This window comes from Phragmites australis, chromosome 7 (genome assembly GCF_958298935.1).
Source record: "Phragmites australis chromosome 7, lpPhrAust1.1, whole genome shotgun sequence".
NCBI lineage: Eukaryota > Viridiplantae > Streptophyta > Magnoliopsida > Poales > Poaceae > Phragmites > Phragmites australis.
Window position 1 is genome coordinate 25659218 of NC_084927.1, and position 15841 is coordinate 25675058.

The 15841-nt window shown below is 38.4% G+C and overlaps 1 pseudogene; it reads right to left on the minus strand.

Moving 5' to 3' along the window:
• Positions 1-279: 279 nt before the first annotated feature.
• Positions 280-8083, minus strand: LOC133925514 (probable receptor-like protein kinase At2g47060; annotated as a pseudogene).
• Positions 8084-15841: the final 7758 nt, after the last annotated feature.

Below are 15841 nucleotides of genomic sequence, written 5' to 3' on the forward strand. Positions count from 1 at the left end.
TGGTTTTCCTCTGCAGTAGTCACAGTTTTTTGTATAATGTAACAGACAAGGCACTGAAATATCCAAGTCTTTCCCATACTATAAGTCTGGATTGCAGTACTGTCTAGATTTGGTCTCGACTTACCTCTTGTTATAAGCGTGAATTAATGCTACCAGTTTGGCTTAAAACATTTCCAATGTAAATTATTCACAATGAATTGGATTTTCTTCACCTTAGTGCACAAAAATGTTTAAACATGGTCATGGAAACATCAAGGAGCTTCAAGGATTACAGAGTAGCTATGCAAGGGACTCAACAATGCTAATGCTGTTGTGCTTCTCATCATCTCTCAAGGAGATCTCTAGAGCCTTCTCCAGCTTTGACACAGCATGCTCCATGGATGGCTGCTGCTTCTTGTGTCTGGTGCATGACAGAGCAAGCTTCAAACTGAGATCAAATGCCTCCGTTGGGTACTCTCCATTCAACCTAGGATCAGCAAACTCCAACACACTGCCTTCTTGGATCACTGTAGAAGCCTGGGAACAACAGGTACTCAAATCAGATCAAGTTTAATCAGCCTACTCATTCCATAGTTTAGTACTGAGTATCTTACTTTAACCGATTATGATCTTACCATTTTGTCCAGTGGCATTGGCTTAGCGGTATTCATGATGTTGATTGCTCGCTTTCCCCACAGGAGCTGCAGGAGAACCATGCCGAACCTGTACACATACCTGCAGCATTCACCTTGTGGTTGTGACGGTATTCTGGATCGACATAGCCAAAAGTTCCTCTAACTTCTGAGCTTACGTGCGATACACCTAAGTCGATGACCCTCGACAGCATGAAATCCGACAGCTTGGGTTCCATATCAACCCCAAGAAGTATATTGGTTGGCTGTCATAGCAAGTGTAAGGTTAACTTTAATTTGTAGATGCACCAAAGTCTTTCAGATCATGCAACCAATCTTGATGTCACGGTGAACGATGCAGCCTTCAGGATATATGTGCAGGAATCAAAGGCGCAGTCACTGCCAAGGGCTATCTGAAGCCTCTGAATCCACAAGAGGTTCTTTTCCTTTCCTGCAATAAAATAGTTTACTTCTTTTTAAGCAAAGAAAGTATAGACTTCTGGTCAGCACATTACAAATTTAGGCCAGCCTGTTGTTTCATCAAAAAGGTACTCACCGAATAGCAATTCCGACAGATTACCATTGACGCACAGCTCATACACAAGAAAGCGCTCATCCTTGCCGTCACAGTAACCTCTTAATGACACAAGATTTGGGTGCCTGACATGTGATAGGATTGTAACTTTCCTTATGAAGGTTTCTGCATGCTTATTCTTAGTGATGTGCTTCACCGCAACAGGCCAGCCATTTGCAAGCACTCCTTTATACACTTTCCCTGAAACCACATGAGGAACAAGTTGGACGCAACTTTCAGATCAAGAACAACATATTAAGGTACGGCCAATACAATCTAATTTTCTTCTTCGTGCGTCACAACTATACTTTTTTTTTAATCTTTCTGATGTTGTAAAGATCCTGATCCTAGACTGACTAGTATTGTCAATAGTTATGTACCTGCAATGCCCTGGCCGATGACGTTGGATCTTGGATGGACTCAAAATTTCAGTTGCAGTGCATATATCTTTGATTGACATCTGCTTGCAGATAGTCTCCTCATACTCAAGGGATGCAACAGTGAACTCTGCAAGGTAACGATGCACAATTGCATATTGCTACTAGTGGTTAAGATATCATCATCAGTCAATATGTGCATACTGGCTGCAAATTCATTAGTGAAATTACCAGTATCCCTTTTTTATGGTTTGAGCTTGTGTGCTCTTCTCCTGATATGGCAGGAAACAGCGACGGCCCCAACTATCACCGCCACAACAAGGCATCCGAGCAGCCCTCCACATCCTGCAGATAAATCTCAAGAGCTGGGAATTTCAAGGATCAGGTTGAAAGGCAAGGGAACACAGAGGTAAATATACAGACCTCTTTGCATTTAGCTAATGAGACGTGTGGTATGAACATGATATTGCTTCTCATTCATCTTGTTAGGAAATTAGTCATTAGCGAAAGCAACGGATGGATCTACTGAGATGATACACACGATCACAGACGACACCAGAGGCACGATATTTATTAACGAGGTTCAGCCGAAGCCTACATCCCCAGAGCGTGACTACAGGCGCTCCTCCCCAACTAGCAACACCAGTAGCTTCCTGGGGTTCCCACAGACTTGTTGCCTCCTGCGAACCTGTTGCTATGCCGTCATGATTACAAACAGCGGCCCTCCTCTCATATTTATAAAGAGGTCTGGATACAGGAGTCATACAAAGATTCCACTAGAATCCTACTAGGATTCTACCATGTGCCGTTAATACAACTTAAAGCCTTATACGTAACTAACTTCGTACAATTATTCGACACATATCCAACACACCTTGTGATTGTTCTACTCGAAACAAGTTAATATCACGGGCACTGCCGTTATTACCCAGAATGAGTTGATGACTTAGCCATTGCCGGCGGAGGCGTAGGCATTGAAAAAGTCAAAGCACACAAAAGTATCAGATCCCACATTTTGATTCGGATCTAGATCAAAAATTTAGAACCCACATCAACAGTGCCATGTCTGCTAGTGCATTTACTTGGATTAGTGGGTTGTCGGGTTAGTGGATGCCCATTAGTTTTTCACCCTTTCTATTGGTCAGTCCATTTGGAGTAAAGAGAAGGAGCTGTAGATAAATGTCAAATGTGGCAACTCTATGCAGAGTGGAATAGTCTAAAGTATAAACTAGATTACTAGAACACTCCTCTACTTTGACAGCTTCAAATGAGCCAAACGAGGAGATAAAAATAATGAAAGCTTTGTTCTTTTAATAATAGCCACCGGGACAAAGCATCTAGCCATCTAGGAAGTGTTTTGTACACTAGTGTATCCTCCCTGCTCTTTCCAGGCAACCTTTGTCTTTTGTCAATAGTTTGTTGGTTTTTACTGCTGTTCAGAGCCGATTAATTTGTTGGATATGTAGTCGCTAAGTTATTGTTATAATCAACTCAAGCTCGCCAGATGTAGTAATTCTCAATTTCTTATTTAGGCCTGTAAACTCGCTTACTCAAGGCTAAATTGATAGGGAGAGCTCCTGGCATATTTCCTTTTAAAGAGAAATCAAGAATAAATTGCATCACGCCATCAAACCTATCTCCTAAGTGAAACACTATTGGTGGGGGAATTTGATACCATATTGCTTCAACTGTATTTATATGCCTTTAGTTTTGATACCATATCGTTTCAAGTTCCGATTTCAACAATGTCTATGCTTTTATATAGTCCCTCCATTCAGAAATAGTAGGTGTTTTTTTTTAAAGTCAAATTTTATGTATTTTAATTAACATTTAATCAAATTATAAAATATCTAGTGTAGAAAAATTATACAACTAAGTTCATAATTCAAAATGATTTCACACTACATAGATTTTGTAACTATAAATGATACATTTTGTAAGAAAACTTTAATCAAAATTTAACTTCGAAGATCACTATTTCTAGACGGAGGGAGTACCAGGGTGTTTCAACAGTATTATACCTTTGAATGCGCCTTAAGAAAGATTCTTTCACCAGCGTATTCCTCTTCGGATGCATCTGATTCTCAGGCAAACTATTTGCTCTACAGTAAATCCGGCTTGAAGTTGGCCTTGAGAAAGGGTCTAATTAATGAGCCACAAAATAATACTACAATCATTTTTGTTAGTACCTAGCTAGCTCAATCAATTATAATCTTTAAAAGAACACATTGTTTTCAGAGAACAAATGGCTGCTATGCCTCTTCCTATAAGTGAATGCACCATCTTTTTCTTGTCCTTTTTTGCTTCTGGTGAGAATCTAACATAGAGAATCTCTTATGGTAGCCATAAAGGTTTTTTCTGTTTAGTCGTTTATCTGGTGATCTCTACGCTCAGTCCGAAGAATAAGATGGTTGTTGATTGAATTGTCATAAGTTAATGTTACTATTTTAGGGAAAACCAAGAGAAATCTCCAGTCTTGCAGCATTGGAATTTTTTAGGCTTACTGGAGATGTTGATAGTCAACTTCTTGGAGTAATTTATCAGTCATTCACTAACCATATATGAGAATGAGAATTCACAAAATGCCATATGAAAGACTGTACTTCAGTAAAATGCTACTGCAAAGAATTTTCTTTCCAGTGTGCAATTTTTTTTAGCATAGAAATTAAGCACCCTCGAATCAGGTCCTCTGTGAAATTACTAGTAAATAGCTGAAAATTTACTGAGCACAACTCTTTCTAAATTACTTTTCTTCTGTCACTTTTTGTGGTCACGAAATTTTAATTGATCCTGCTATTTTTTAGTCCAGATCTCAAACTATTTCACATCTCATGTCATGCTGACATTAGACTTTTTAACTTAGATGGATCGCAAAATAGTGCGCCCACTCGATCAGTCTGGAGCCTCCAGGAAACAAGAAATCAGCAGTCACCCCTGATCAACTAGAAAGATGCAAATTCAGATTGCGTTACAAGCCACAGATCAAGTGAGCGGCAAATGTTCACCGCAGGGTCTAAGGTGCAGGGCTCGACAGAGACAATACAACAGCCTATGGCTTTTCTGATGCAACGGAACATCTGCCAAATATGTGTGCGCACAATATATAGCACTTTGAAGAGCAGATATTTCCAGCATCATACTTTAGAGCTTAAGGATGTACTATACTACTATTACGTACTGCTACATGCGATATTGGATTGTACCCTTCTTATGAATATAGGTGAGAGCAAGCATCGTTGAACACATCGTTTTTTCCCTTTTTCTTTTGCTCTACAGAAAGGCTTGTTTGGTGAACATTATTGTAGTTGATTCTTGCTTGAATAGGTATTGTTTGCCCATCATCCTAGCCACTTCGTCGTTCGTGAGCCCAAGGGAACAAAAGCAACTGCAGTACTATTACCTTTTTATTTCCTTTTTTCTTCTTTTATAACTCTCGCACGTACATGTCGCGACTTGCCAGCTACTTTGGAGGCATGGACCCTCCAAAAAAAAGCACGCCCGATGCTAAATAAGCCTGAACAACAAAATAAATTGAACAATGGGTTCGAGACATTTCTCATGACCTAACCGTTCCACTTATCTCAAACTATGTACAACTCTGATCTCTTGTTCAAGAGATTGGTTTTGATGCTGCCAGCGCTGATCAAAATGAGATCTTTTAGACGTGCTCTCCTTCAGGTGAATGTTCGGCCTAAGTCAGCATACCTAATGCAATTTGAAGGTGGCTTGTTCTCTTCTTTTCCATCGACGGTATGTCACGTATGGGCTCTATCAAGATGTAAGTTTTTCTTTGGCTGCTCCTTCAAAATCGAATTTGAATTGCGAACCGTCTGCTGCTAAGACAATGGCTGAATACATATTTCTGCACTCTATGCCACAAAAATTTAGAAACAACCCATCACCTTTTTGTGACTTGTCTCATGACCTGTTAAATCTAGATTGCAATTAGCAATTGGGTCCATTGTTGCAATCTCGCACTGACCTCTTGGTTGGCTTCTGATAATGTGGCAGTTTGGTAGTGCAACCTAGCTACCTCCGGAGCGTCTCCAATAGCTAAAGGCATGCTCTTAGCCATCGCGGTTATCTAGAGCATTTGGAGGGAACGAAACGACAGGGTGTTTAACTATCATGAGAAAACGACGTTTCAGCTCATTTCTGAGATACAAGATAAACTGCGTGCTTGAAGCGCGGCAAAGCCAAAGGATCTACAATCTTTAGTTGTTCCAACTTTTAGTGTGTAATAGCTTTGCCGTCTTATGCCTCTTTTTGTTTTTATTTCTCAGTTTTTCGCTACTCCAGCCAGGTTCAGATCTCCTTCTGATTGGCTCTTCTTGTGCCTCTAGCGCAACTAACTGCTTATCTCCTTATTTATACATAAGCTGGACACGCTCCAGGTCTTTCTAAAAAAAGATTTCGTTACTTCAGCTAGGTACTTAGATCAATTATCGCAAGTTCAAAGAGCAATCTAGTTTATATTCTCTCCGATCACAAAAAAAATGTTGTTTTTGTTTGCATGCAGTCAACGTGTTTTATGTTTTCGAATATTTCAAATGAACTTTCAAAAAATGGTATATCTAGATTTGTCTTACAAAAAATTTAAATTATTACAATTTTTCTATATCATTACCATGTCGATGCCCAAAATAACGTTTACTCTTAATTATGTGACTGTAGATAGTATCAATTTCGTCTTATTAAATCTATTTTCTTCATATATATATTGCTCTCAAGGCATGCATGTATACGTACGTACGTACGTTGAATTGAACGTACGAATCTTCCAATAACGTGTGGTGCCTTTCAAATGAAAAGGTATGAAACATAGAATGGGAGACAGCCATCTCATTATCCTTTCCGCTGCTTTTCAGACTAATGTGATGACAGCCATAAAATGTATAATATTGGGTAAACAACGGGAGAGATGCTAATGGAAGGTATCCCACATCTTGATCACTCTGCTTTATAGTGGCATGCCAATTAGCCATGCATGCATGCACGGCGGCCCAGAATGTAATAGTGAATTGCGTAGCAAACATAGTATTGGATATTTGGATGTCATATGATTGCTTTGAGACAGCCAAACCAGAGGGTCACAGCTTCCAGTATATCTTATAAGAAATCAAGTGCTCCAAATTCAAAACACAACCCTAATACCTTAAAAATAAACTACAGGCGAAGGAAGCATTTTGGGAGCAGATGAAAATGAGCTACTGTTTGGAAATGATGCAAATTCCTTATAAATTAAAGCCTACTTGGAAGTTTTAAAAAATTCTTGAGTTAGTTATGTTCTATTCCACGTAAAATTTCAATTTAAAATTGGTTTTAATTGTGAGATATTAAAAGACAAATTTAAGGTGCAATAGCACCGCGTAACAAATTGGAGTGATATTGCACTGAAATTGTGTTTTTTTAATCTCGCAAATAGGATTGAATTTGATATGCCGTAGGTTTTTTTAGTACCCCTCTTATAGCGCGTATTAGAATTTAAAAAGATCAAACTGTGTAAGTTTTAACTAACAATTAGTCAAGTTATAGGTATATTTAGTGTACAAAAGTTATATTATTAGATTTGTATTTACATATATTTTAATACGATAATAATTTTATAGCAATTAATAATATATTGTAAGAGAATTTAATGGTCAATGTGTATTTTTAAAAACTTTTTTAAAATCCTAATACATCCTATAAAAAGAAAAAAATCGATGGATCGGAGTAGCATATATAACAGAAGTGCATGCATCCCTAAACGTTTCCCTAAATGTTTTTAGATCTTTTCATGGGATGCTCATGCTCGATCATGTAATGGTGGATGTAGACGAATGAGAAAGATCAGACTACAATCCGCTCTCAATGCAAAAGCTGAGGCCTGGAAGCGAAACTGCGCTTGCTTTTCCCTATAAAGATGGTTTCATCAACTATATAGTGCGCTACAGAACACTGATCTACCGCACTTTAGCCTTTAGCATCTTATCATATCACGAAATCCCGACCGTTGGATCTCGATCTTTATCGGATCATGCAATCCAGGCCGTCCGAGTTCGATCTCCTCGATCAGGCACCTTCGATTATCCATCTACTAGCTAGACCAGATAAGAGCCCTAGCTAATTGAACTAGCTCGCAGCTACCACCTTCCATGCACAAACTAGCTCCTTCCACTATAAATTGAGGTGTGCCCTCTTCTCACTTGCCCAAGACAGCAACTCTCCAACTACTAGCAAGCTAGTAATATCTCCGTCTCTCTCTCTCTCTAAACTCCAAACCAAACCAGACTAGCTCTAGCTAGCTCTTCTAAAAGGTGTAACATTTCTAGTAGAGGTAGGACAGGAAGTATATATATGGGAGGGAGGTCTTTCTTCTGCATCTTCAGCTTCGCACGGAAGTCGAGGCGGTACCACGTCGACGACGAGGCGAGCGACAGGGAGGGGCCGGCGAGGCTGCGCAAGGTGCGGTCCAGCGACGAGGATTGCGGCTGGTGGGTCGGCGACCGCAACGTCGACCAGAAGGCCTCCGAATTCATTGCCACCTTCCACCAGAGGAGCCTCGTCGCCTAGATGCTCCGCGCGCATTCATGCATGTTCGCGCTATAGCTATATACCTCTCGTCGAGGTTTGCGTACACTGAGATCAAGGACCGAACACAGCTCTAGCTAGCCTCCCAATATATATAGCTAGTGTTATATATATTTCATCATGCACCTAATTATATACGTTCAGTGGTCGATCGAATTATGTAACCATATATGGAAGAGAGAGCTGGGCTAGCTATGCACGCATGCATGCATGAGATGATAAGTGAATAAATTGATGTATGGTACTAGTATAATGTTGCTTGAGGTGTATCTTGCTCGAAGTAATAAATGTATGATAAAGATGTGTGTTTTATATATAAGTGCACATATCGATTGTTTTCAGTAATAAAACCCATGCAAGATAAATGGCCTATACTGCCGACTAATAACCTATTTTTATTGTCGGTTATCCAGTCGACAGTGGGTAACATGTAGTGATAGTTGGAGACTATCAATGTCGGGTTTAGAATCGATAATGATAATCTGTTATGAACCGACATTGATAGTTCAAAAATTCAATGTTTTGGGGCCCAAAAAAAAAATCAAAAATCCTTTTGCACCTGAGGGAAAAATATAAAAAAATATTATGGACCGGTAGTGATAGTCATAATTATGCAATTTTCACGTAAAATATGTATGCGTGCGATTCATGGCAATCGAATCTGGGACCTCTCAGCTCGTGTGATCCGTCTTTACCATCCCACCACAAAGATACTAGTGATAACAGAAATATATGCTTTCCTTTTGATCTTTATTTTCTGAAATATTATTATGATTATTTGGGAATTTAAATGACCTCAAATTAAAAAAAGAAAATCAACTACAAAGTTGTAGATCTCATCGATAACTATCATTTTCACAAAAGTTTGTCCCCATCCAACTTAATATGAAAAAGTTATGAAACAATATAATAATTATTAGTGATTCAAACATATCAAGCAGCACAACACCACGAAATAAAACTATCATCAAACGGTAAAACATGTTAAATAGTTAGAATTATTTTTGTGTTTAACTTTTACAATGCCATGTATGAAGTGATTTGAAATTATATTCTTGTGTGATGCCTTAAAGCTATAAAGATAACTTGCTTTTGTTTTCATATACTCAAGGCAATGCTATATAGTAGAGTGGAATGTTATTTCTACAACAACAAACAGAAGCATTTCAAGGAAACATTTCTTCTGTGAGAGACATTGAAGGGAGCTGAGAAAACCCTTCAACTGGAGCCGACGAAGAAAGCATGCCATCCAGTCAAGGAAATGAGGAGCAAACAGTTACAAAGGAATCACAAGAAACATTGTTATGATTATTTGAGCATTTAAATAACCTTATATTAAAAAGTTTTCAACTACAAAGTAGTAGATCTCTCGTCGAAAGCTATAATTTTCATATAAAGTTTATCCTCATCTGACTTTGTATGAAAAAGTTTTGATTTTTTTAAGACAAGTTGTCATCCATTATCACTTTCGGTTCATAATCAAGTTTCACTGTCGGTTCATAAGAAGAACCAACAGTGATAGTATCATTGTCAGTTCTAATTACGAACTGGCAATGATAGTTAATTATCACTACCGGTTCTTTTTGAATGAACTTTTAGTGCCGATCTTTAATATAAACCGGCAGTGATACAGTGGTATATATAAGGATTTATGTAATAGTGTCTAGAAATAATATGGATTAATTTTAGAACTAGTGATTAACTATATTATTGAGACGCTTTTAGTGTTCTGTTTTCTCCTGATACATCATCCAAGAACTGCGGTAAAGAATATGCATGCAAAGATTTTTGCAAAACTTAGGGTCTGTTTGTTTCAGCTTCGGATTGTGGCTTTCAGCTTTTACAATCTGAAGCTGAAACAAATAGACAATTTTTGGTTATAGCTTTTTAAAATCTGCTGGTTGTATTGTGGGAATCTGAAAAGCTGGTTTTTCTCAGTTTTTGATAGATTGTGAAAGTACATTTTACTAAATTATCTATCAAAATTTTTTAGAATCTACAATCTAAAAGCTTTTCACAATCCAGCTTTTTACAATTCAGCTTTTCACAATCCAGCTTCTATAAGCTGCTTTTCAGAATCTCCAGCTGAAACAAGCAGGCCCTTACGCATGCATTCTACTGCAGTTAATGCCGGATGGTTACTACTCCCTCCGCCAGCTTTTGTAGCTTTGTCTATCGATATCTTTTGAAATATATTGATCAGAAACATGAAAAAACACGTATAAATATATGTGTAGATTTATCTTAAAGTATGCTTTCATAACATGATTTCTTTACTGGATTTTATAAATATATTTTAATGGAAAATAGTGATCAAATATGTGTTTTGGATACTATTTTATGTTGTTCAAAATGTAAGTATTTATGACCGAAGAGAGTACTAATTTGGTCTTCGTTTATCCTATCATTTTTCTTCATAAAATAGGGATGTATCCAATTATCCTGCAAAAATAATATTCTCGGTCTGTTAATATACTCCTGGTGTTCTTGGTATAAGAAGTGCAATAGCATGTAGGAGATAACTACAGGAAAATTCTGGGGAGCAGAAAAGTGCGTGGGCTGTGAATTCATGCATTGTCCACAAATATGTAACTTTGCCAAAAAAAAAAATCGTGCATAAGATACTGCAAATTCACATGTACGCTGAACGAGTAAAAAATGTACAGTACTACGTAAGTAGATGATTTAGAGCATGCATGAGAACTTTCTGGTCAAGAACTTAATTATTTATAGACCGCTATATACAACACTTCATCATATACTGAGATGATTACGAGGACAGACAGCGTGAAAAATGCATGCATGCTTAAACGCAAGTAAATTATTAGTGCGTAAACAACTAGTTGGTAAACATGCATTGCTAACTGGCAGTCGCATGCAGTATCTGACGACGATGGATGCAAGAAAGCATTTGAGAAAATGGCGTACGTCTACTGGGGATACATGAGGGGGAATGAGCTTTTTGTCGGGAAAGCAACCCAACAAGAAGCCTACTGCATAACTATTCGGCTCAGAGCTCTAGGTCTTTTGCAGCTGAAAGTCACTCATCAGTGCACCGCTTTGTTCTTGCTTTCTCTTCTTGTCTCTTAAAATATTCTTCGTCATCTTACTTGTCTTCTTCCTCAATTCCCTTGTTCTCGTCAATTTCATCTCTGCCGCCGCATTGTTTTCTATACTTCGCTCTGGGAGATACCAATTATAGTTCCACTTTCCTATATTTTAGGTGCCTGAATTTTTAATTTTGTTCAGCCGACGTAGAAGCCGTCCATCTTGCTTTGAGTTACGTGCTCTACCATGAGCTGTAATGGGCCTGTTTCTTTTTTTCAATATGAACCCGAGTTTGTTGGATACCCTGTAAGCAGATAGTGTTGGGCCCGATCTCGGTTTCTCTATGCTCATGATTCAGTCTCTGATCAGTAACTGATATATATAGATTACAACATAATAACATCATAATTATTCTTCAATAAATATTATAGAATAAATGTTTACTATTACAAAGGATTGAATCCATAGGATTCATTACATCCATGGCCAACCGGCCAAATAAACCGCAACAGAGACTAAAATAACGGTTAGATACAATAGACAACTTGGTTACGATTGCAACCTCAATCTACTACTCATCATCTCTATCTTTAATGAAATTGTACTCTAATTTCTTATCTAATCAGCAAGCAAGAGTAAGTACGGAAAATACTCAATATGTCCTAATGCTACTCAATAAGTTGATAGATGCTTAATGGGATTAACAATAATTAAGACTATAAGACATAACTTTGAGCATAAAGCACGTTTTGATGTAGTTGGTTAAGTGTAATATCTCGTTAAAACATGTATCTATCAACCGAACATTTTAAGTCGTAGTTAAGTGTTTTTGGGTCATGAGAGAAGCTATTCCATTCTCCGCAGTTCCCATCTTTTACATTGGTGAACACACATTACCAACTACACTATGGCTCACAACCGCCATTCACCAAATAATAATGGGCATGTGGCCCACACACTCACCCATCAAGGATTACACACACTCCCAGTCTAACCAATGTGTGGCCAAGCTTCATATGTCCATGACCACAGATACGACTATTCAAATAGATTAACACTTTGCATATATTTATACTTTATCCCCCGATATACTCAGTTCCCAACCGTTACAAATGGTGGAGCAGACATATATAACAGAAAGTACATCTAGCACTTATATGTGGTTTTGGCAATTAATGATAATACATATAAACTAAGAACATTGTTAAGAATTGTTAGTAGGTTGTTCCATAGGTGATACATGAAGGAGAGATATGCATTAAGATGAATGAGCTCTAGGTGATGCTCAGAAAGAGAAGCTCATAAGAAGAAAGAAAAACTCATATAAGATTGGCGATAAACGTGAATGTTAAATTACTTGTGGAGATCAAGTAATTAAAGGTATGCTATTGTCAATAGAGTTTTATGGACTAACTCATGTGTTTTATGTTTAAGAGTGAGTTAAGGTTAGGATCCATAAGAAGACATAAGTTGAATTGAAATCATATATGCCAAGAGTGAAGAACAAGATTAGACTCCATATATGATAAAGTGAATTTATTGAAGATGTCGAATACAAAATGGTTTTCTATTGTAAGACGGTGAAGGGAAAATAAGACTCAGCTACGATGAACCATCCGGTGGTGAATGACAAGCAAATGGTTTGGAGCCAAAGGACTAAGACGATGGTGAAGAGCGAGTGAAGGCTTTGCACCAACTGACCATGTGAGGCCATGGGAAGCTATGGGTGACTCACATCAATCATATGAAGAATCAAGAAGAGATGAAGTGAAAATTATATAGAAGTTGGCAACCCTCAAGGCTTGAAAGAAAGAAGTGGTACTTGAAAGTATTCAAATGCTCAAATTAGTTCAAGCGAATTTTACATTTGAATTTGAGTATAGGTGTGCCGCACTATTAAGAGGGATACAATGTAGAGCTAATTGTCATGTCTTGGTGCTTAAGAGTTTTCTAACCAACACAAAGTGAGAGTTAGCTTAAGGAGCCCAGTGCGAAAAGTGTGGAAGTGTCCGAATTAGATTTTTGAGTGTTGATAGTTTGATCCAATATGTTTGAGGTCATGAATTCAGTTGGGATGTGTAGCCCTCTGAATAATCTTTCCATAAAATCCAAAATTGTCAAAATCAGATTTCATGATCAAAAGTTATTGCCGTTTTCAAAGGGTCAGTTGGGCTGAACTCGGACTCTCCGGATTAACCCCAATACTCCGGGTTGGCCAGAGTCTTGGGTTTAGCTCCGAGCCAGGTGGTCTGTTAGGGCCAAAGTGTTTTATCCGGATGTTCCGGGTTGACCCGGATACTCCGAATGGCTAGAGTCTTCGGACTTTACTCCGGTCAAGGCTCTCAGGTAAGCATTCTAGTGCCAACCTAGAGTCTCCTGGTCAAAGTTAGTACAAAAGGCTATGTAACGGCTAGTTTTGAGGGGAAGGGTATAAATACCCACATCACCCCACACTTGTTTGTTACTGCTTGGGCACAAAAGAAAAACCTTCTAGAGCCAAAAGAACTCCCTCACTCCAATCTAATGTGTGATTTGAGAGGAAAAGTGAGTTGAGTTGAGAGATTGCAAGTTTGAGTGCAAGTGAGTGTATCTCCCATCTTGAGCACTCGAGTTCATCGGTAAGAAGTTTTCAAAACGTTTGTTACTCTTGGAGCTTCAAGCTCCTAGGTGGCTAGACGTCGCTGGCGAGAACTCAAGGTTATGGTGTGCCGTTAGAAGTTTGTGAAGGCTTCGATTTTACCTCCGGAAGGGAAGAAATCAAGAATGAAAGCCAAGCTCAAGTGTGACCGAGCTTGGAGAGGAAAAGGGTTGAGAGAAACCCGGCTTAAGTGTGATCGAGCCCCTCAACGGAGACATAGGAACCTCTAGAGGAGGTGTCTGAACTTCAAGAAATAAATCTTGTGCCTCCTCCCTTATTTCCTTATTCTTGTGTTCTTGCTTAATATTTATGCATATTGCTCGATCTACTTGTTCGTGTGAAATTGATTGTAGGTACATTATGGATCTATTTGAAATCATCACTTGGAACGCACGACTTCGTTTGGTTTAATGTAGAACTCATTAGATGCACTATAATTTCAGTTTTAAGTTCTTTCTGTGCTAAACCTGAAGTATCCGAGTCAACCTGAAAACTCCAAATTCTGTACAATCTGAACCTGGAGTATCCAGGTCAACCCAGAGTATCTGATGAATAGTATTTTCAGGATTTTCAACTAACGTTTTCTTACATATCTTTTGCTAGTTTTGAATAATCTTTTTCACCCTAGAATTATAACTTTCACAATTATTTAGTGTAATTGTGCACTAGTTGAGCCTAACATATTTAGAATTTTCACTTATAAAAAATCCGTTAGTTTATTTTTCACTGCGAGTTTAGGCCAAAGGGGACGAATTTTTGTAAAAACACATATTCACCCCTCCCCCTCTAGGCAGCATCATTGTCCTTTCAATAACGAGTCTCAACACCAAGCCTTCTTCACCAGATTCCCACATACATAACGTCCCGAGTGCTCATGACTTTCATTTCATCACATATTAGTCTCCACCTAGGCCTCAAGCATCACATAAGTCACTTGACACTACAACAGAAATAGTTATCCGCACCGGGTCATCAATGTCGACTCTTCTAGAACTGGCATCGATGAAATATCAGTACCAGTTTGTAACTTCTTGTGCTCAATCAATGATTGAGCCAGATTGAACCGACATTGATACTTCGGCACTGATACGCAATATCAGTGGCGTCCCTTGGCACAAACTGACATTGATACTTCAATGTCGACTGATAACCATGAGCTGGTATTAATAAATGTACATCATATAAAAGGCACCTTCTTCTTCCCCTAGCTCCAATAGAACAGAGAGGAACACTATTATGCTCGGTTCCTGCTATTTGTGCCCAACCTTGTGCTTGGAGGCTTCAAAATTTGGAGGAATCTACTGTAACAGCCCAGATGGCTTAAGCATATCATTAAGCATCATAAACATCATTTGCATCATGCTTGCTTATTTTGGTGAATTATGAACATGCATTTTCAATTAAACATAAATTGTGAAAATCAATGTTAATTGGTGCATTGTTAAGCAACTCAAAATATTGCTATACAACATAGGGTTGAAAATAATTTTAGAAATTAGTCCGTATCATGTGGAGAATATAAATGATTTTTCCAAAAAATTTGGGAATTATTTTGAAGGCATAAAAATTACCACAATTTAGAAAAGGTTGCATGTTTGGAGAATTTTAGTTTTAAATTGGCTTAGGAATTATGGGTAAAACTAGTTAAAATGAGTTTCACATGAATTGTAGTTTCATACAAAATTTGGTCCATGATTTTTTAACCAACGGAAGATATTCTTTTGAATAGAAGAAGTGGAGATGATATTTTCTTTAGTCGGTCACTGTTCATCAGCCCCACCTGTCATCCCTCTCTCTACCTCTCACCTCCTCTCTCTCGCCGAGCATTGCTCATGGGCGGCGCCAATTTTATTTACTTCCATGGCCAGCCACGTCGCCGGAAAGCCAGAGTACGGCACCATGGCTGCCCTTATCCTTTGCCCCTTGCCCTCTGCTCCCTCTCTCCCTCTCATTGCTCTCTCTCTCTCTCTCATTGCTCTCTCTCTCTCTCTCTCTCTTCCGACCAGGCAGCAGCGCAGAG